At 45.6% G+C, this 16732-nt stretch overlaps 1 protein-coding gene across 12 annotated transcripts in view; it reads right to left on the bottom strand.

Annotated features, from left to right (window-relative positions):
* Positions 1-16732, bottom strand: part of LOC132393150 (glutamate receptor ionotropic, kainate 5-like) — a 227151-nt gene that overhangs the window by 167509 nt on the left and 42910 nt on the right. The window lies entirely within an intron of this gene.

Genomic DNA, 16732 nt, shown 5'->3' with positions numbered 1-16732 from the left:
AATTCAGAAGAATGAGGGGTGACCTTATCGAATGGTAAAAGGCCTCGATAAGCTGGATGTGGAGACGATGCTTCCTATGATGGTAGAGTCTAAGACCAGAAGACACAGCCTCAGAATAGAATGGAGATGAGGAGGAATTTCTTTAACCAGAGAGTGGGGAATTTGTGGAATTCTTTGCCATAGGCATCTGTGGAGGCCAAATCTTTGTATAACTAAGGCAGAGGTTGACAGATTTTTGATTGGGCAGGGCGTGAAGTGACACAGGGAGAAGGCAGGAGACTGGGGCTGAGAGGAAAATTGGATCAGCCATGATGAAACAGCGGAACAGACAATGGGTCAAATAGTCTAATTCCGCTCCTATGTCTTATGGACATGCTCTCTTTTCACTGCTACCATCAGGAAGGAGGTACAAGAGCTACAGCACCCATACCACCAGGTTCGAAGAATAGTTATTACCCCTCAAATCATCAAGCTCTTGAACCAGAAAGGATAACTTCAATCAGCTTCATTCACCCCAACTCTGAACTGTTCCCACACCTATGGACTCACTTTCAAGAACTCTTCATCTCATGTTCTTGATATTTAATGTTTATTTATTATTAATTTGTATTTTTTTCTTTTTGTATTTGCAGCTAGTTGTCTTTTGCACATTGGTTGCTTGTCCATCTTGTGTGCATTTTTCATTGTTTCTATTGTGTTTCTTTGTAGTTACTAATCTCAGGGGTGAATTTGCTGACATATATGTTTAATAATAAATTTACTTTGAACGTTGAAAGCTGTAAAGAAAGCATACAGCATAGTTGCCTTTATCAGGTGGAGCACTGGGAATAAAAGTTGACATTTCATGTTGCAGCTGTACAGAACGTTGGTAGATCACACTTGGCCTATTGTGGTCAATTCTTGTCACTGCATTACCGTAGATGTTGGAAAGGGTACTGAAGATGTTTACTATGATGTCGTCTAGATTGGAGGGTTTGAGCTATAATTTCAGGTTCAAGCTCATATTTGAATGTACATATATACAACCAAACCAAACAACATTCTTCCAGAGCACAATGCACCCACTATATATATTATATATTTATATATATTAGACATAAAACAAAATATGACCACAAATAAATTACCTAAATAAAATTCAAAATGCATGTAAAGCACACAGCACAGGTAAATAGTAAACAGTAGAGTAAACATTATACTATCCTAGTAATGATATCTCAGTGGTGGCAGGTATTCATTAGTCTCACAGCCTGGGGGAAGAAACTGTTACCTAGTCTGGCAGTCCTAGTCCTGTACTCTGGTATCTCCTTCCTGACAGGAGTGGGTCAAAGAGACTGTGGGTAAGCAACAATGCTTCGGACTTCGTATACAACACTCCCAGTAAATGTCACAAATAGAGGTGGCGGGGGGGACCCGGTGATTTTGTCAGTGAGTTTTATTATCCTGTGTAGGGTCTTGCAGTCTGATACCTAGCTGTTTCCTTACCACACAGAACATCCTCAATGGTGCTCCTGTAGAAAGCTGTTAGAAGGGGGCCAGGGAGCCTTACACACCTCAATATCCTCAGAAAACGTAGATGCCACTTTGCCTTCTTGGCTAATGAGGATGTGTTGTAAGTTCAGGTTAGATCATTTGTTATGTGCACACCAATGAACCTCGGTGCTCTTCACTCTCTGCACAGCAGAGCCATTGATGTGCAATGAAGTGTGGTCAACCTGCATCTCCCTGAATCATCTCTTTTGTCTTGTTCACATTGAGATTTTGGAGAAGGTACAGAAGTGGTTTACTATGATGTTGTCTGGATCAATATATATATTGATATACATATATATATATATATATACACACACACACACACACACGCACATATACAGTCATGTGAACTTGAACTTGAGTTGTTGTTCTCACACATGTGACAAGCCTCCTCTCTGTATGCTAATTCATCATTATTACTGAGAGGCCAGCAACTGTTGCATCTTCAGCGAACTTCATGATGCAGTTTGAGCTGGATCTGGCAGTGGAGTAATAGAGTCAGCAGTGTGAACAGCAATGGCCTGAGCACATAGCCTCGGGAGCACCACTGCTCAGTGTGATGGAGCTTGAGATGTTGCTGCCAACTCGGACTGACTGGGGTCTTTCCATCAAGAAATCCAAGATCCAGTTACAGAGAGGGGTGTTGAGAACCAATGAGGACAGTTTACTCACCAGCCTCTGAAAGATGATTGCTTTAAACACTGAATTTAAGTCGAAAACTCACATCCTGCTGTATGAGGCATTGCTTTCTAGGTGGGACAGGATGGAGTGGAGGACCAAGGCTATGACATGATCAGTGGACTAGTTTAGGCAGTAGGCAAACAGGAAAGGGCCCAAGGTAGCTGGAAGGTGGGATTTTATACGATCCATTACCAGCCGCTCAAAGCATTTCATGATTGTTGAGACGAGTGTCTTAGGGCAGTAATTATTTAATCCAGTCACAGTCATTCTCTTGGGCACTGGAATGATGGTGGCTGCCTTGAAGCCTGCAGTGGAATGTTCTAAAGAGGCATTACAGATGCCTGCTAAGACCTGTTAGCTCAATCGCACAAACTCTCAGCATCCGGCCTAGTATGATATCCGTCCCTGCAGCTTTGTGTAGGTTTACCCTGCCTAGAATCCTCCTCAACTCAGCTGTCACCAGACAGGGTAGCTGCTCCCGAGGGGGAGAGGCAGTTTTCCTCAATGTCACATCATTAATTGCATCAAATCATACACAGAAAGAATTCAGCCCATCACAAAGGGAGGCTGCACTGTCATGGACAAGCAGGGTGGACTGGTAATCTGTTATGCTTCATATAACTTGCCACAAGAGGTTGAATAAACTTGGATTATTTTTTCTGGAGAACTGGAGGCTGAGGGGAGACCTGATCAAAGTATATACAATTATGAGAGACACAGAGAAGGTAAATAGTCAAGAGTTTTTTCTTCCAAGGGTGGGAACGTAAAATACCAGAGGACATAGATTTAAGATGAAAGGGAGAAAGTTTAAAGTAGATTTGCAAGGCAGTTTTTTGTTTAAACACATAATGAGTTAGATGCCTGGCATGTGTTACCAGGGGTGGTGGTGAATGCAAATAGCAATGAATAAGAGGTATGTAGACAGGCACATGAACAAGCAGGGCATGGAGGAACATAGTTCATATGCAGGCAGATGGAAATAACTTAAATTGACATCAGCGCTGGCACGGTCACTGTGGGCCAAAGGGCAAGATGGCCCCAGTGACCAATGGCGACAACTTCTTCTAAGTATACTTCTTCTAAACTGTGATCGATTGCAACCTGTACTTTCCCTCTTAAGGATGTATTTTTGAGCAGTCTACACAATCTGGCGCTTTTGAGATCTCCTAAGGAATTCGGTGTGGATAAGAGCGGAAAGCGCAGGTACAGCCACTGCTAGGGTTAGCTACGTCACAAATCGTGACAGGCACAAACTGTGGTCAGTTCCATTACTCCACGCCGATTAAAGCATTGGACAAGATTAAAATCATCGAGGACGAGACCGGAAAACAAACAGGTGTTCTGTGCCGTCTGCTTGCATTTGGCCAGCCTCCCTCTTGTCTCGTTTCTTGCTACTGCTGTTGGGTGGAAGGTCTTGGGTCCCACCCCACCAGGTTCGAGAGCAATTGTTGCCCTGCTGCTATTGGGCTGTTGGTTGAGTCTCACTAGCCTCAGTGCTGAACACACTCTACATCTGTGGGTTCACATTCGGGGACTCTGCAGGTCATGCTCTATGCAGTTTTGTTTACTTTTTCTTTACTACATGCATGATTTGATCAAGGCATGTCAGTGCTGAACTGACTCTGTAACTGTGGCTGTAACCATCGGCAGAGCTGAACTGATTCCATGGCTGTGGCCTGTAGCCATCAGGCTCCTGAACTGGCTTCACATGCTTCAGTCGTGGACTCACTTTTGGGGACTCTGTGGTTAATGTTACTTGTTTACTTTTTATTGTTTGCACATGATCTGTTCTTTTTTTTGCACACATTGGATGTCTGATGGTCTTGTGTGGATTTTTTTTAAAAAGGGTTCTATTGTGTTTCTATGTTTTGGGACTGCCTTTCAAAAAGTGAGATCTCAAGTTTGTATACTGTATACATGCATTGAAAATAAATGTACTTGGAGCTTTGAGTTTTGTTCCTGTGCTGTACTGCTGTAATTCTATCCAGTCTCTCCTCACCACTGATATGCTCCACCCCAGCCAACATCCTGATGGAATCTCCTTTTCCTCCTCACCAATCTTACTATAGCAATCATATAATGCTGCTACCACACTGCACCTTTAGAGCCACACTGCCCAGCAGTCCCTGATTTAACCCAGCCTAATGATAGAACAATTTACAAGCACCAATTAATCTATGAACTGGGATGTCTTTGGACTCTGGGAGGACTCCTCAGAGGAAACCCACGCATTCTAGAGAGGACGTACAGACTCCTTACAGATGTCGTCAGAATTGAAATCTGATCTGGAACACTCCGAGCCGTAACAGTGTTGTGTTAACCACTGCAATGCCGTGGTACCTACAAAATGTTTTCTATATCTTTCCTATCATGCTACAACTATACTATTCTCTCACCAGTCTTACCACATCATTTCTATAATGTCGCAAACAGTAGCGCACACAATACTCCACCTGTAGCTAAACCAATGATTTATAAATTTTACTAAGACTGGTCTGTACTTATTTTCTACATTCCAGCAAATGCTGTATGCTTCCTTCACCATCACCCTACCTACTTCTGCTGTCACCTTCGGAGTCCACCTGTAAGACCGTAGTTTAGCGGTTACCTCAATCGCTTTACAGCACCAGCAATCACCAATTGGGATTCAATTCTTGCTGCTGACCGTGAGGAGTTTATACGTTCACCCCATGACCGTGCAGGTTTCTTCAGGGTGCTCAGGCTTCCCCCCACATTCCAAAGACATGCAAGTTGGTAGGTTAATTAGTCACATGGGTGTAATTGGGCAGCACAGGCCTCTAAGGCTGTATCTCTAAATTCCAACTGCACAAGGTGCCAGCCAATCTGTTTCAAACTGATCGGTTATTCCCTCGCCTCCTCCACCCTCTCCATCTGCCCATCACCCACACTGGATCCCCTCTCCACCTCTCTCCCTTTAATTTATGTTCCACCATCCTCTCCTATCAGATCTCACCATCTTCTATCCTTTCCATTCTTCCCCTTCCCTCAACACTCTATCACCTCCCTCACCTAGATCCACATATTACTGACCAGCTCCTGCTACACCCCTTCCCCTCACCTCTTCATACCATCTATCTCCCCTCAAAACCAGAAAGTTATTATTATTGAAATATATATTTTTGTGGCAGTATAGTGCAAGACATAAAAATTACAGTAAGTTACATTAAATAATTAAATACAGTAGTATAAAAGAGGAATAGTGGGTTCAGGAACCATGCAGAAATCTGATGGCAGAGTGGAAGAAGCTGTTCTTAAAACATTTGAGTGTGGGTCTTCAGGCTGCAGTACCCCCTCACAATGGTATTAACGTTAAAAAGGCATGCCCCAGGTGGTGAGGGTCCTTTGTGATGGATGCCACCTTCCTGAGGCACCACTTTTTCAAGGTGTCTCAATGGCGGGGAGGGCTGTGTCCGTGAACCAAAATACAGATCCATTGCTCTCTGTGGCCCACTGAGTTCTTCCAGCACTTAGTGTGTTGCTCCAGGTTCCAGCATCTCTAGTATCTTGTATCTCCGAGATTCACAATTCTGTACTCTAAGACTGCCCTCCGCACTATCAACAACACCACTAATCTATTTCATCTGCAGATTTACTAATCATACCTCCTACATTCACACTTTAGTGTACAACAAACAGCAGGGATCTAGGCACTGATACTTTCATACATTACTGGTCACCGGCTTCCAGTCACAAAAGTGATCTGCACCATTGCAACACAAGTGAATCTGCAGATGCTGGAAATAAATAAAAACACAAAATGCTGGCAGAACTCAGCAGGCCAGATAGCATCTATGGTGGAGGTAGTGACGACGTTTCCGGCCGAAACTCGCCCTCTGTCTCCTATGACCAAGCCAATTTTTAATTTAATTTTATTTTTATTAGGGATTCAGCGTGGAACAGGCCCTTCCAGCCCAGCAACCCACCCATTTAACCCTAGTATGATCACTGGACAATTTACAATGACTAGTTCACCTACTAAGTGGTACGTCTTTGGAAAGTGGGAGGAAACCCAGAGGAAGCCCACACATTCACAAGAAGGACATACAAATTCCTTACAGACCACACCAGAATTGAACTCCGAAGTCCAATGTCCTAAGCTGTAATACTGGTGCACTAACAGCTATGCTACCACTTGGATCCAATTTGCCAATTTACCTGAGATTTAATCTTTTGCACTAATCTACCATATGGGATCTTATCAGGGCCTTACTGAAATCCATGAAGACTATATCACTGACATTTCCTCATCAATATATTTATCTCTTCAAAAAGAAACATTAGTCAGAAGGGACCTCCCACTAACATGTTTGTGCTGATTACCTTAGATTAACTCCAATAGATAAATCCTGTCTCTCAGAATATTTTTTCCATAATTTCACCAATACAGATGCTTACTGCCTTATAATTATCCAGTCATCATGCACAAAATCCTTCACACAATCTTTCTTGTCTTCAAGTTATCTGGTACCTCACCTGTGGCCAACAATGATTTAAATCTGAACACAAAGTACACTGCAGATGCTGTGGTCAAATCAACACGTACAAACAAGCTGGATGAACTCAGCAAGTCGGGCAGCATCCGTTGAAACTAACAGTCAATGTTTCCGGCTGAGACCCTTCGTCAGGACTGAAGAAGGAGGGGGCAGGGGCCCTATAAAGAAGGTGGGGGAAGGTAGAATGTGCCAGGTGAAAAACCAATTAGAGGAAGATCAAGGGGTGGGGGAGGGGAAGCAGGGAGGGGATAGGCAGGAGAGGTGAAAAAGGAATGTAAGGGGAAAGCACTATGGGTAGTACAAGAAGTAGCAGAGTGAAAGTGGGATGGGGGAAGGGAGAGGGAGGGAATCCCACTTTGACTCTGCCTCCTCTTCCAGTTGCCTATTACCTCTCTCATGATTCTGCCTTCTTCTACTACTCACAGTGCTTTCCCCTTACACTCGTTCTTCACCTCTGCTGCCTATCCCCTCCCCCGCCCCTTGATCTTTCCTCTGATTGGTTTTTCACCTGCACCTTCTCCATAGGGCCCCTGTCCCCTCCTTCTTCAGTCCTGACAAAGGGTCTCGGCCGATACGTTTCAACGGATGCTGCCCTACCTGCTGAGTTCCTCCAGATGACTTAAATCTGTCCACCAGCATCCCAATAATCCCCTCCCTTGCAGCTTGGGGCACAACTCATCAGGCCTAGCGATTCAATTGGTAGTTTTCTCTGGAGTGGCAGAGGCTTAGGGGAGATCTGATAAATGTTTATAAGATTATGAGAGGCATAGATAGACACCCAGTATCTTTTTCCCAGAATTAAAAAATGTAATAGCAGAGGGCATGTATTAAAGGTGAGAGGAAGTAAGTTCAAAGGAGATGTAGGGGGCAGGTCTTTTTTAAATGAGTGCTGGGTGCCTGTGTGGAAGTTGTGACAACGCAAAAGCTCAGATAATGTGCAGGCATGGATACTTTACAAATAATGTACAGTTAACCCTGGTAGAGAGTTGTTTGAAGAGCATAGATCTCCTTTGCACAGCAGTGGACTGGAGCCATTTGGCACACCAAGACAAAATAGTTCAAAGCCAAAGTACATTTAATATCAAAGTATGTATCCCTAAACAACCTTGGGATTTATCTTCTCAGGCAGCTACAAAACAAAGAAACACAATAAGCGCCACACCACAAAGACAGTCAAACATCCAATGTGTGAATAAGGATGCAAAGAAATCTAGAGTAACACTTACTATTGGTATTACTTTACTAATTCTGAAGTATTATTGGCCTTTAACATGTAGATTCTATTAACTATTAATACCTGTATTATTGTACAGTGATTGACGATTGAGCTTGAAAATAAGGAATCTCAATATCCACAGTGTTTCCAATTGGTTAGTATCTGCATTCAACTATTCACTTACTGTCTCAAAGTGGCATTTCTTTGCTCAAACTTCTGAACAGTGTGGTGATGGGCCATGCTGCTCTCCCTATGCATAAGTAAATAAAGTGTGTCTAAGGAACGAGTGTGAGTTTTCAGAGATGAGTTATTCAGCAACAACACCTGGAATGTGCTACTTGGTGTGGTGGTGGAGGCAGACATGGTAGATTGTTCATGAGGCTCTTAGATAGGCACGTGGATGTGCAGAGAATGAAGGAAATGGACATTGTGAGGCAGAACAGATCAGTTTAGTTGGACATCTGATTACTCATTTGGTTAATTTGACAAAACATTGTGAGACAAAGGGCCTGTTCCTACACTGTATTGTTCTATGGTCTATGTTCTTAACATGCTCTAGACATCTCCAACTACAACAGCTTTCTCTTTGGTGCATATAGATAAACAGTGATATTAAATTCAGCTTTAATTTCTGGACTGTGTTTGTCCCTTCACATAAATATGAAATTTTCAGCTATGGTCACTATCCCCAAAGCACTTGCCTACTGATATTTCAACCATTTGCCTTCCTTTGATGCCTGGGATTAGGTACCAAGTGCGACTATATATGTACCAGTACTAAAAGCATTTCTGAAAGCATTATAAAAATTCTACCCTGTCTAATCCTTTTGCCCTTTCTAAACTATGGAAGTTCAAATCCCCTATTATTGTAATTCTGTCTCTCTCATTGGTTTACATATCTAGAATCATAGAGTAATATTGCACCAATATCAGCCCTTCAGCACAATGAGTCTAAGCCGACCATGGTGCCCATCCAGCTGGTTCCAATTTGTTGTGTTTGGCCCCTATTCTTAACCCTCCATGTACCTATCCAGTGTTTGTACCATTGTACCGTTCTCAACCACTTGCTCTGGGAGCTCATTCCATAGAATCACTAACACATGAAAAAGTTGCCCCTCACGTACCTTTTAAATCTTTCCCCTCTCACCCAAAATCAATGCCTCTCAATTCTGGACTCCCTTCTCCTAGGGAAAAGACTGCTACCACCCACCTTATCCATGCCTCTCATGATTTTATAAACTTCTATAAGGTCAACCCTTATTCTTCAAGATTAAAGACCAAGCCTGGCCCATCTCTCCCTATAACTCAGGCCCTCTAGACCTTGCAACATCCTCATAAATTTTTTCTACACTATTTTGAGTTTAATTCGAGTCTTATAACAGGGTGACTAAAACTGTACAGAATACTCCAAGTACAGCCTCACCAATGACCTATACAACTGCAACATTATGTCCCAACTCCAATACTCAGTGCCCTAATTGATGAAGGCCAGTGTGCTAAACGACTTTTTTACCACCCAGTCTACCTGTGACGCTACTTTCAACAAAACATGTACTTGTAGTCCTAGAGTTCTCTGTTCCATAACACTCCCCGGTGCCTATTTATAGTACAAGTCCAACGCTGGTTTGAGTTTCCAAAATGCATCACTTCACACTCATCTATGTTGAAATTCATTTGCCATTCCTTAGCCCACTTCCCTAACTGAGCAAGATCCCCTTGGCAAACTTCACTATCAACACAATCTCCTAATGTTACTCCCTGGGTCGCCTCAGGCTCGCTCAGCTCGTTCTTGTCTAGGGGGAGCAGCCTTCGGCCCCGCCAAACTGGGTAATCAGCTGGTGTGGATGCAGTGTGATGTCCCCGCCTCGCCCAAAACCAGACAGTACACCATATGCGATTAAATGAGTACAATTTATAAAGGTTACTATAACTAAGTGATTAATAACGATACAGTATATATGACGAGAAAATTAAAGAAAAGGCGCCAAACTTATCAAAGTCCAAACCACTTCGTGCACAACCGTTGAAGCTCAATTACTGAAGTCTTCTGGCCACCATTCGATCCCCTCCGAACTCCTCGACTCGCAGCTCAGGACCCTCCGAACTCCTCGACTCTCCAAACAGCTCAGGACCCTCCGAGTGGTCAACCAAGCACATATAGCTTCATCCCCCCCCCCACCCCCGGAGAATCTCCCGGCCTCGGACCCCCCTTTGGGGTCCGATCCTCGCCCAGCTTAGAGCATTGCGTCCTCTCTCTCGACCCCCTCGCGCCGATCTGCCCAAAAGCCCGTCAACAAAAGCTTACAGACTCAGAAGAAAGAACATTAATCCCCATTTGGTTTACAAAGGAATACCATTCTCGTTATCAGTAAATTAGCATTCCTGCTAGTTAACAAAAGGAAACCCTTTCCCAACAGTAACAAAGAAAAAAAAAGAAACCCCCTTTACACACTTCCTCCACCAAATAAAAGTCATGTCCTCATGACTACTAAATAACTCGCCACCTTTCCTGCCAACACACCGTAACCCAAGCACAAACAGTGACATCTCCTCACGCCCTGTTCCTCAGGCGCTACTTAGGCCAACTATCTGGGAGTTCCCTAACCCTTCTGAGGCCTCCGTACCCCCTCACCTAAACCCTTCAGGCTCGGACACAACTGGGGATACCTTGGGCCCACTACCAACTCCTCTCTCAACCTCTCACTCTTGCCCCACACTGCACAGAGCTAACCCTCCCCGCTACACCTGACTCAATGGGAGAAGGGCCAAAGGTCTCTTACTCAATCAAGGGAAAGTCAGCAAAAGGCAGCATGTACCACACATCCAGCACATCATCCATCGAATCTGTATTCTTCCTCATTCCTGTGATCAGTAGCTGCTGTTTGATCTTCTCCAAACGGAAACACGTGGCCTGCACTGCTCCCGCAGTCTCTTCAGCCTCCTGTTCAGTATTCACTGCACTTCTCTCCAGCTTTTTCTTCCTCATGTCTTCTTCCAGATCAACTTTCAGGTTTTGCACTTCATTTGAACTGTCGATGGTCATCTTCAGGTTCCCTTCAAGCTTCCGCTTCTCTCTTCTGAGATTCGTCTGTAATTTCTTCACCTCTGCAAACTCCCCTCTCCGGGTTCTCAGTTTGCTATTACCCTCAGTCAGACAACTTTCTTCATTCTCTCCAACTTATAAGTCTTCCGAATGGTTCCAGATCACTTTTTCCAGTCTCTCCGTCTTCATTTCAAACTTGATTCCGTAGAGACAGTCTCTCACGAGCTGCGACCTTCGCCAGCCCTGGCACATGTCCCGAAAACACTTTAACTCAGTAGTTCTCAGCTCCTCCTGCAACGACCTCACTTCATATTCTCCTGAGGCAAATCCAAATACCAAGAGATCATCCACATACACCAAAACTCCAAACGCCTCCACATTCCCTATGGTCTTCCACCTGCCCCGCAGGAAGGTTGCAAGGGCTCCAGATATGCCCTGTGGCATCTTTTCGGACCCGAAGACTCCTAGGGAATTTATAACGGCCGTCTTCTCCTTGTTGGCCCCACTCATCGGGATCTGTCAACATCCACTCCTCAGATCCACTTAAACCACTTCACACCACTCAGACAGGCCATCACCTCTCTGGCCCTCAGGGCCATATTCTGGTCACTGACAGTGCGCCTCTTCAACGCAATATAATCCATACACACGCTGACTACATCTTCCACGGCTGTAGGGGCCAGTCGCCGCAATCTCTCTCTCTCCGAGGTGTCTTCAGCAGTCAACTCCCCTCCCTTGTGGTATTTCGCAGCGTCCACGAAGAGGGTCTCACCCTCAGATACTTCCCCCAGGCCGTACCACCACTGGCTCTTGTTTGAATTCGGTATCAGCCCAATGCTGCTACACATGTCCGCACAAGCAGCTCGAAACCCTGGGTGCATCGACAGTGCCTCCAAACAGCGCTCACCCGCCTCCTCCGGGCAGGCTCCCAAGCGCACCAGCAGGATATTGGTTCTCTCTAGAACAGAAACGCTGCCCGTCTCAACAGGGTCCGGACACATCAGCATTAACGATTCATGAACCTCAGTCTCCTCCACATTTGCCTCTAAGAACTCCATTTTCACTGACCAACAACCGTTGTCTGGATAATCACCGGCACTGGTACCCTGAATCTCCAGTGTCCTCAATGTTGTCAAGGGTAAATGCTTCCAATAACGGTTATGAAACAAACTGTACAGCAACTTCACCGGCGCCCCGGTGCCAAGGATGGCTTTAACTTGACTTCCATCCATCTGTAACAACACCTGTGCGCATGGCCCCTCTAAGCCTTCAGGAATAGGGTCTGTTCCTTTCGGGAGTTCCTTGGTACATTGCTGGGAACGTGCTCCCCCAGAGACCCCAAGCCGTTCCCCCACTGGGCCTCCTCTAAGTTTCCCGACACCTCTCGAATCAACGGAACAACTGATCCCCTTGACAGATCCCCTTGGCACCACAAGCAATTTATCTGCCCCCCTAGGCAAAAAGGGATACCCTAAAAACTTCCCACCAATCTCCTGCCACAGATATAATAAGCCCCCCAGCTGCGGCATTTGACTTCCAGTCGAACCACACCCATTTTCCCACACTTTCCCAGAACTGGCAGCGGTCACTTCGAGGTAATTGCGCCTGACAGTTCTAACAAAGTCACCAGCCCGCCTACTCAAACTTTCAACCCGTCCCTGTCGCTTTTCCTCAGCCAAGCACTGCCACTCACCCAACAACTGAGAGGTCCGCTCCGCCCACGCCTCCGCCCCTTTAGGGCTGGACGTTATTCCAATAACTGGGCAGAGCTCACCACTGCTGAAACATCCCAACCTGTCACTCCTCACTCTCCAAACAGTACGGACAACCCATGGTCCCACCACCATTTCGTCAGCACTAGTCGGAACTCGAACAACGACAATTGCTACCAACAGCAACCACCCCACCCAACACATACACAGCGATAACCAGCAATCGCACACCCACAAAGGCACACCAGCTCTTCGCCGCAGACACAATTTAAAGAGGGTGATCACACAGCTTCCACAGAAATCAACCCCGGACGAGCACCCCACAATGTTACTCCCTGGGTCGCCTCAGGCTCGCTCAGCTCGTTCTTGTCTAGGGGGAGCAGCCTTCGGCCCCGCCAAACTGGGTAATCAGCTGGTGTGGATGCTGTGTGATGTCCCCGCCTCGCCCAAAATCAGACAGTACACCATATGCGATTAAATGAGTACAATTTATAAAGGTTACTATAACTAAGTGATTAATAACGATACAGTATATATGAAGAGAAAATTAAAGAAAAGGCGCCAAAGTCCAAACCACTTCGTGCACAACCGTTGGAGCTCAATTACTGAAGTCTTCTGGCCACCATTCGATCCCCTCCGAACTCCTCGACTCGCAGCTCAGGACCCTCCGAACTCCTCGACTCTCCAAACAGCTCAGGACCCTCCGAGTGGTCAACCAAGCACATCTAGCTTCATCCCCCCCCCCCTCGGAGAATCTCCCGGCCTCGCCTCGCCCAGCTTAGAGCATTGCGTCCTCTCTCTCGACCCCCTCGCGCCGATCTGCCCAAAAGCCCATCAACAAAAGCTTACAGACTCAGAAGAAAGAACATTAATCCCCATTTGGTTTACAAAGGAATACCATTCTCGTTATCAGTAAATTAGCATTCCTGCTAGTTAACAAAAGGAAACCCTTTCCCAACAGTAACAAAGAAAAAAAAGAAACCCCCTTTACACTAATATCACACATTCCACAAACACTTAATTCCTTTCTCCCACCAACTAGAGTAGTGATCGCCAACCTGTCGATCTTTGAGAATTTCCCAGCAGATCCCGAAGAAAAAAGAAAAATAAATACACAAATACTGTTGAGAGATTGCTTCTGGGTTGCAGGGTTTTAGTTCCATTCTTTCTGCCCAGTGCGCATGCATGTAGCTCCCCCACCACACACTACAGTGTACTTCAGTGGTCCCCAACCACTGGAAAAGATATGATTTGGCGGTATGAAATGATATGAGTCAGCTGCACCTTTCCTCATTCCCTGTCACGCCTACTGTTGAACTTGAATACAGCGAGGTCATTACCCAAGCGCGTCAGTGATCACTGGTTGGCCTCGGGTAACCGGCTGCTTCATGCAGCCGGTGAGAAGTGCCGTTGCTACTGGCCTGGAGCGCAGACAGATGGGCGCCGGCTCTGAACCTGTTTAGCACACTGAATGTTTGTGAGGAACCCGGTGCTAAAATATTCACAGACGACCTGATTCAGGCTCAGGCTTTCGTAAATAGCAGAGCAGCTACCTTGCTGCGATCCACTGAAAAACATCCCTCCAGCCAAACTTTTGTCGGCCAAAAGATCCTACAAACAGGGCAGGCGCACTGTCACACTCCTTGCTCAGTCAGTTGGTCACTCTCTCTGAACTGCAACCGCCGCAGCCCTGGCACGGGAACAGCCGCACCTGGCCAAGGCGTCTGGCGGCAGCCGGGCGAGCGGCTGGAGTTCGGGCCCGGAGGCTATCTAATGAGGCAATGAAGCCCTCAAAACTGCTTCGGCGCCCTGCACTTAAAGCCAAACCTTTTGAGTTTTTTCAGCAGAAAAAACGTGAGCAAGCAGGACAGCAGCTAAGTGCTGAGAGCCGCGAAAACTAAATTGCGGAATAGACTGGACATAAGGAACCTGCTTCGAGTATCGCTGTATTCCGATCGTGTTTAACACCCCCCTGCACCCCCCCCCCCCCCCCCCCCGTCGGCCAGTCTGCAAGAATATTGTCAATATTAAACCAGCCCGCGGTGCAAAAGAAGGGTGGTGGCTCCTGGTGCTCGTACAGTATTTTTACTTCCGGGTTGCTGGGTTTTACTTCTGGTCTTTTCTGCTCCGGTACGCATGTGTGTAACTAATCAATTTGGGGTCAAACTTGCCTTTCACTAAGGCTGAGCTAGGGGATCTTGGGCTTAAAAAGGTTGGTGACCACTAGACTAGAGGGAGGCCTGTAGTATTAACTCAGACATCTTCCCTCATTACTGCAGTGACTCTCTCCTTCACTCATAACAAAAGCCTCCTTCTCTTTTACATTTTTCCCGATCACTCCAAATTTATGTAAACTAGTCCTACACTCAGCGTGTGGCACTGGAAGTAATCCAGAGATTATGAGTTTAGAGGTCCTGCTCTTTGATCTTGCAGAGCCACAAGGAATTGCAGAGAGTTGACAGCCTCTGCTCTATAGACTCTGTATATACTTCTTGCTGTCTCAGTAAAGCAGCCAACACAATCAAGGACCCCTACCGCCTCAGACATTTCTATCTTCTCACATCCTCCCATCAGGCAACAGATGGCTTGAAAGCATGTACCACCAGTCTTAAGGTCAACTTCAACCCTGCTGTTCCCTGACTCTTAAATGGACCTCATGTACAATAAAATGGAGTCAACCTCTTAATCTACCTCGTTATGATCTTGTATTGCATTGTTTACCTGCACTGCACTTTTTCTGTAGCTGTTACACTTTATTTGGTATTGTTACTGTTTTGCATTGTCCAATACATTGTGTAATGATTTGATCTGTGTGAACAGTATGCAAGACAAGACTTGTCTGTATCTTGGTATATGTGACCATAATAAATCAACACTAATATAAGCAAAATTAATCCTGAAGATGATGTCCCACACTACTTAAGGCAAGTTAGCAAATTGGTTCCAAAATTGGCTCACACGGGAAACTGAAGGGGTAACAGATAGAAGCTACGAGGAGGTAGTCACCCCTGTCCAAGACAGTCATACACAGTTTCACTACACATCGCCTTCACACCAACTCGAATCCACCAGCTCCGGTGCCTCCGAGTAGCAGGCAGCTGCATGGTCTGTACCTAGGTCAGCCCTTTGGAACACAGTCCGGCTTCTCCTGTAGCCTGACAGCCCAACTCAAACTCCCCGGCTGGCTACTCCAAACAATGAGCAGCTTACTGATGCACTAGACCTGCTGCACACATAGTTATTGGAGTCAAGAATAGTCTTACTAAGTATAAAAACACACTTAACAAACTACCTTTGGTTGGCTCCTGAGGGGCCACTGCGTGTATATGTGCCGCCATCTTTTTACCCTTGTAGTTTCTTAACTCTTCAAGAAGGGAGGGAGGCATAAGAAAGGAAATTATAGCAACACACGCAAAATGCTGGAGGAACTCAGCAGGCCAGGCAGCATCTACGGAAAAGAGTAAGTAGTCAAAGTTTTGGGCAACCTGATGAATGGTCTCGGCCTAAAACGTCAACTGTAATTTTTTCCATAGATGCTGCCTGGCCTGCTGAGTTCTTCTAGCATGTTGTATGTGTAGCACAGATAGAAGATCGGCTGACTAGCATGAGGCAAAGAGTGGGAATAAAAGGAGCCTTTTCTAGTTGACTGCCAGTGACTAGTAGTGTCTTGCAGGGGTCAGTGTTAGGTCCTCTTCTTTTACATTATTTATCAATGACTTGGATGATGGAATTGATAGCTTTGTGGTCAAAGTTGCAGATGATACAAAGATAGGTGGAGGAGTAGATAGTATTGAGAAAGCAGGGAAGCTGCAGAAGGACTTAGGCAGATTACGAGAATGGGCAAAGAAGCGGCAGATGGAAAACAGTGTCAAAAAGAGTACGGTATAACCTGTGATAGAAGGAACAAAATCATAGACAATTTTCTAAACGGGCAGATAACTCAAAAATCTGAGGTGCAAAGGGACTTGAGAGTCCTTGTGTAGGATTCTCTAAAAGTTAGTTTGTTGGTTGAGTCAGGGGTGAAGAAGGCAAA

Source organism: Hypanus sabinus, chromosome 1 (assembly GCF_030144855.1).
Source record: "Hypanus sabinus isolate sHypSab1 chromosome 1, sHypSab1.hap1, whole genome shotgun sequence".
Lineage (NCBI taxonomy): Eukaryota > Metazoa > Chordata > Chondrichthyes > Myliobatiformes > Dasyatidae > Hypanus > Hypanus sabinus.
This window is presented reverse-complemented; position numbering and strand designations above follow the sequence as displayed.